Below are 6,990 nucleotides of genomic sequence, written 5' to 3' on the forward strand. Positions count from 1 at the left end.
AATGCCGATGTAGCCCATAAAGGGCCCCATTGTTTTACAATAAGAACGAGATGTTGTAACTGATGTACATTATACGTCATGTGACGATCATTATATACAGTTGCAATGTTTTTGACAAAACATTTTAAATAATCTTCGGCTAATTCAAGATCCGGTTTTTTTTTAATTTGATCTTGAAGCAAAATAAATAACGATTTTACAAGTAGCAGACAATGTTGAAAAAATGCATATAGTAAGTAATTAACTAAACATGACAGCGAATAAAACAATATCCAGTTATAAAATTCTGAAGCTTTATAATGTTTAAGAAGCTTAATAGATCTTGGCATTCTGTTGAAAAAATATGGTGGTTGAATCTTGAGCAAAATACTGTCAATTTCAGGAATAAATTTTTTTATACACCACGGTCCGTTTTTATTAAACCATAAATCTAAAAATTGTCGAGTGACTCCTAATAACACAGAGTGCATATATTCTGGAATTACACATGTTCCTAAATCAAGCAGTGGTAAACTAGAAATAATAGAAGGACCATTAATACTTTTTATGTTTTTAGATTTACCCTTTTTATGTTTTTTTTTCTGAACCAATGAGTTGTTCGGTTTGTTTTATCATTCGATTACTATTTCTTAATTTACTTTCTATATTGTTATAACGATATATACGATAACATTTTTTGCCTTGCACTTTCTCACATTTTTTCATTTTAATTTCACAAATGTTACAGCCATATTTTCCATTAAAGTTTAATATATTTTGCAGCTGAGCTTTTGCTGAAGCATCAGCAATAATTAAGGGCGTTACAATTTTGTATACTACTTCTGTGTTAGTTACTGGGTCAATCCATCGAATACCATCAACAAAACATTTTTGTAATTTTGAACAAAATGGCTCAAAAAATGTATTTATTGGTAGTTTATGTTTATCGTCGTACCATAAACCTATCATAATTAAATAAGATTCTCTAAGATACTCTGGCAATTCTGAAATTACAAAAAAAAATTACTAATGGCCAGCAGTGACTTTTTGAACTTTTTACAATAGAAAGACCATTAGTATTTAATACTAGAGTCAAATCATATCTTCCCTTATCATTACAAGAATTTACTCTTATATACTCGGAACTATCAGTTATATCACTAATAACACCTTCATTATGATCAAATGACGGCTTTAGCTTTACAGCTAAGTTACGATTCTCAAACATATACTTTAGCTGTTCATAGATATCAACCCCAAAAAAAATGCAAACTTCGTATAATTACAAAAAGAACAATTATTGTTAACTTTAGTGCTACTGTAATTTAAACAGTTTATACAATAAAAACGTTTTATAGTAGTGAATTTAGGTACACGATCTTTTATATACTGGAATAATTTATAAATTGTGCTAGGAATTTGTGTTTTATCAGAAGCTACTTTTCGCAAAAGTAACAAATTATCTTGCAAACTTGCTTTAGTCCATTTATGACGAATATACAATTCTAAAATATTCACTATTATTTCATCACTTGTCCACGAATTGTTTGGTTGTAATACTACTACCATTTCAAGATTCTCTTCATCATTTAATTGATCATCATTTTTATTATCAATATTGACAGCATTATCCTCACTTTCATCGTCGATACTAGAATTACTTGAGTTACTATTAGTATTGAGTTACTATTAGTAGTTTCTTCATGATCTAAATTGTGTTGTGCCTCCGTGGAAGCACAGCGAATTTTTGGGGATCGTTGGCCAAATTAGAACTAAGGAGTTCGGGATCGTGCAGGGTCGTTCCGCCGTTGTAGTAAATATGTAGTTTGAGTAGAATAAAAATCATTTATTTAGTTACATCGACTTTAACTCTTCTTTTCCTTTGCGCACTTTAACTTGGCTTATCGCGGTATAGAGTTACTTCGCGTGCCTGATATCGCGGCTGCCGTCGCGAGATCAGCTGGGACGTTCTTTATTATTAAATCGTTTACGTTAGTCTGTCTCGTGGTTGCTATTGTTAATTTATTCGCACTACGTAATTGTATGATTATAACTGGTTCGTGTGATTTTGTGAAGAAAGACCATTAGTATTTAATACTAGAGTCAAATCATATCTTCCCTTATCATTACAAGAATTTACTCTTATATACTCGGAACTATCAGTTATATCACTAATAACACCTTCATTATGATCAAATGACGGCTTTAGCTTTACAGCTAAGTTACGATTCTCAAACATATACTTTAGCTGTTCATAGATATCAACCCCAAAAAAAATGCAAACTTCGTATAATTACAAAAAGAACAATTATTGTTAACTTTAGTGCTACTGTAATTTAAACAGTTTATACAATAAAAACGTTTTATAGTAGTGAATTTAGGTACACGATCTTTTATATACTGGAATAATTTATAAATTGTGCTAGGAATTTGTGTTTTATCAGAAGCTACTTTTCGCAAAAGTAACAAATTATCTTGCAAACTTGCTTTAGTCCATTTATGACGAATATACAATTCTAAAATATTCACTATTATTTCATCACTTGTCCACGAATTGTTTGGTTGTAATACTACTACCATTTCAAGATTCTCTTCATCATTTAATTGATCATCATTTTTATTATCAATATTGACAGCATTATCCTCACTTTCATCGTCGATACTAGAATTACTTGAGTTACTATTAGTATTGAGTTACTATTAGTAGTTTCTTCATGATCTAAATTGTGTTGTGCCTCCGTGGAAGCACAGCGAATTTTTGGGGATCGTTGGCCAAATTAGAACTAAGGAGTTCGGGATCGTGCAGGGTCGTTCCGCCGTTGTAGTAAATATGTAGTTTGAGTAGAATAAAAATCATTTATTTAGTTACATCGACTTTAACTCTTCTTTTCCTTTGCGCACTTTAACTTGGCTTATCGCGGTATAGAGTTACTTCGCGTGTCTGATATCGCGGTTGCCGTCGCGAGATCAGCTGGGACGTTCTTTATTATTAAATCGTTTACGTTAGTCTGTCTCGTGGTTGCTATTGTTAATTTATTCGCACTACGTAATTGTATGATTATAACTGGTTCGTGTGATTTTGTGATTAGGACTGCCTAGCGCTCGTTCGAGGTGGATAGTTTTATCAACTCCTGTTCGATTAGTTTTTTGGAGGGGATCGCTTAGCGACAGGACCATAGGTGGTCGTATATTCTTTGCTTGCATCTCCGGCGTATCGTTCTTCGAGTCTCGCGAACGCGTGGCCTCCGCGCGTGGCTTGCTTTGTCAGCGATTGCGCTCGTAACTTTATACGTCTTCCTCGGCTTCGAGTTATAGTCGGAAGACGTTAAATAATATTTAATAATTAATAATTATGCTAATTTGGTTATAGCCGTTTTGGGCTATAACAATATCAATACTAGACAATATTTTGCATAGAATTAATTGCTGTTGTTACTTGAACGTGGTCCAACCCCTGAAAACCCGGTTGCCGAGCATATATCATTGGCGTAACGACACTTTAACCTCTCTCAGGTAAGCTACAAGAATATGCAAAAAAAAAGGGAGGTTCCCATTTAAAATTCCACAGTTACCCTCCTCCACCCTAAAGGGGGTGAGGGGGAGGGCTAACTTTTACGGAGTTGAGATCTAATTTGATTACTAATTTCCATGTTCCCTTGACGTAGTATAGCTGTTCAATTTTTTCAAAGTATAAGCCCGGGTTATATTCAAATTCTTGAATTTCATATGATCAGTCCGTTTCATATAACTCCGTGAGACCCTCGGACCGTCGGCTGTTCCAGCTGACGAGCATCCTGTAATATTATATACTTTAGTTTTATTTCTCGCGATGATATCCCGCGAGTGTCATTGTTTCATTGTTGTATCTTTTTTCTGAGATGATTTTTCTGCATGCTTTTCGACGGATTATTTCATTCAGTGTTCAGTCTTCTGTCGACATTCGTACGGTGACATTTTCATTGTCTGTAGCGAATCTTATAATTATTGCTATTTTTAATGGAGTCGTATAATTTTTGCTTTTGGTGTTTGAAGTCTGTGTCCAACCCATCTGACTTAGTATGCAGGGCGTGCAGTGATTTTACTTTGTGCGGCCCTGCTTTGCCGCGCGATCCGTTCGAGCGGGCTTGTGAGGCCGTATATCGAAGTGTGGAGCCCTTTTCGATCCAGATTTCTGTGGATTGTGTGATTGGTCGTCGTACCGTGAGTGAGGTGGTGCCACATCCTTGGCACAGTTTGCCATCATTTTGGACGGCGATGGATATCTGCCGTCTTGCGGATGGAGTTGGGCATTGCTCGCCTTTATGATGGTCGTCGATTCGAGGATCTTCGTTTACCTGCGGTCTTTATTCCTCGAGGTCGTGGGCTACTGGGTCCACTAGTTGGTAGAAGCCACTTCCGGCGGGGAAATTTTCCTGGAGGTCGCGGCTGTGGAGGACGGGATCACGCCTCTGTGGAGGACTTGCGTCGTTTTTTTGAGCGGATGAGGTGTCCCGGTCGTTCCCGCAACGAATAAGGTAAATTTATTTTAATTTTAGATAAATTGCTTCAGCTTATTTGTGTGCATGCGGATTGCTTTTCTCCCCTTTTTTATCGTGTAATTTACGTCTGAATTCTTTTCAATTATCGTGTACGGTCCGATCGTCTCGTCGGTCGGAGTGTCTCGTCGTACACTAATACTTTGCCACCGACTTTAAATTTTATTTCTCTAGTATTTTTATCGTACTGTTGTTTAGCTTTAATTTTTTCTTCTTTAACATGCTCTTTTGCGAGCTGATTTGTTGCCCGTAGTCTTTCTTTTAATTCTTGCGCGTAATCGTCGTAATTATACGTCGGCTTAGGCGGTCTCGTCAGTGCCGTAGGTAGATCGGTTTGGTGTCCGTAGACTAGTTCAATTCGCTTCTTGATTTGGAATCGGTATCGCTTTACTGAATTTCGTTAAATTGTTTTCAAATGTTAATAGATATTTATTTCCGTTGGTCGTTATTGTTAACGGTCCTACGATATCTAACGCGCATTTTTCGAATAGTTTTGTCGGTGTATCCGTGATTATTAACGGTAATTTATTTTTTCGCGATAATTTATTTTTTTTGGCAAAATTCGCATTTGATATGTATTTTTCGCCGTGAGGAAGTAGATTTAGAATTTGTTCTCGTTTGTATAGTGTGTACTTCGGATTCTCGATTGTATTCTACATCTTCGATAACAACATGTGGCATTTGTATCTCGACTTCTGTATCGGTCGTATTCATTATACTAACGGGGCATGCGTGATCTTTAGGTTCTACTAGACAATTTCCGATATAGACTCCTGGGGCTGTTTCTTCTGCTCGTACTACTCCTATCCGATTTTGATTCGTTGTCGCTTTTACGATGGTTTCGCTGCGCGGTTTTAGAATGGTTTTATTAAATGAATGGAATTTGAGCACGGCGTCTCCTATTTTTAGTTGATTTTGTTTGTAGTCGCAGGATACTGAGTGTTGTCGGAGGAAATCAATCCCTAGAATTCCTTCATATTCGATCGGAATGTCGTCTCTTACAACGTAAAATGTATGTTTTATTTTATGTCCATCTACTTTAATTGTAGCGTACATTTTTCCGATGGTGTGTACCTTATGCCCGGTTATGCCTGTGAGCGCGATTTTATCCTCATATATGAGGGTATCTCTCTTTAATTGTTTTAATTTTATTAACGAGATGTTTGATCCTGAATCGCACAACATCCGTAATCTTTCATACTTTGCTTGTCGCATGGGTAGTGTTATTAACAATAAATCCGTTTTCTTCTGTGTGCTCGGCGTATCTTTAATTGTTGATGACGTGCTCCGGTAACTCGGGCTCGTTTTCGCTCGAGTATTGAGTTTCTAAATTTCTTCGCGCGTTATCAAACTTCGTCTACCGCGCCTCGCGGCAGATTTGCGGGAGTACGTTCGTGCGGATTTCGCGAGTCGGCCATATTATTTTCTTGTTGGCGGTAAATTTCTTCCGGGTTAAATAGATCGCTCTCGTAGGAGGTTAGTGAAAATTCGCGTCGTAAAGATACTCTACTTGGAGTTCTGCTAATATACGGAGATCGTTGGTCAAATTAGAACTAAGGAGTTCGGGATCGTGCAGGATCGTTCCGCCGTTGTAGTAAATATATAGTTTGAGTAGAATAAAAATCATTTATTTAGTTACATCGACTTTAACTCTTCTTTTCCTTTGCGCACTTTAACTTGGCTTATCGCGTATAGAGTTACTTCGCGTGCCTGATATCGCGGCTGCCGTCGCGAGATCAGCTGGGACGTTCTTTATTATTAAATCGTTTGCGTTAGTCTGTCTCGTGGTTGCTATTGTTAATTTATTCGCACTACGTAATTGTATGATTATAACTGGTTCGTGTGATTTTGTGATTAGAACTGCCTAGCGCTCGTTCGAGGTGGGTAGTTTTATCACCTTCTGTTCGATTAGTTTTTTGGAGGGGATCGCTTAGCGACAGGACCATAGGTGGTCGTGTCGCTCGATTTTGGGTGGAAAAACCCCGGATGCAAGCTACGTATATTCTTTGCTTGCATTTCCGGCGTATCGTTCTTCGAGTCTCGCGAACGCGTGGCCTCCACGCGTGGCTTGCTTTGTCAACGATTGCGCTCGTAACTTTATACGTCTTCCTCGGCTTCGAGTTATAGTCGGAAGACGTTAAATAATATTTAATAATTAATAATTATGCTAATTTGGTTATAGCCGTTTTGGGCTATAACATCTGGTTAATATACTTGCATCGCCCACATCAAACTCTTCAGCATCATCACTATTAATCACATTGCTGTTATTACTGGAGCTTTCTTCACCACTGCATACATTATTTATTCTTTCATAATCATTATCATAAATATTTTCAGCAATATTATTTTTCCATCTACGTCTTGTCTTTAATGGTATCTATTATAAATATAAAATATTTATTAGGTTTTATTTATTTTTTGTACGGCTTTTTTAGTTAAAAAAACAAGTGTTTCGAATTAAACGCATTTATTT

Source organism: Formica exsecta, unplaced genomic scaffold, assembly GCF_003651465.1.
Source record: "Formica exsecta isolate Colony F162 unplaced genomic scaffold, ASM365146v1 scaffold159, whole genome shotgun sequence".
Classification (NCBI taxonomy): domain Eukaryota; kingdom Metazoa; phylum Arthropoda; class Insecta; order Hymenoptera; family Formicidae; genus Formica; species Formica exsecta.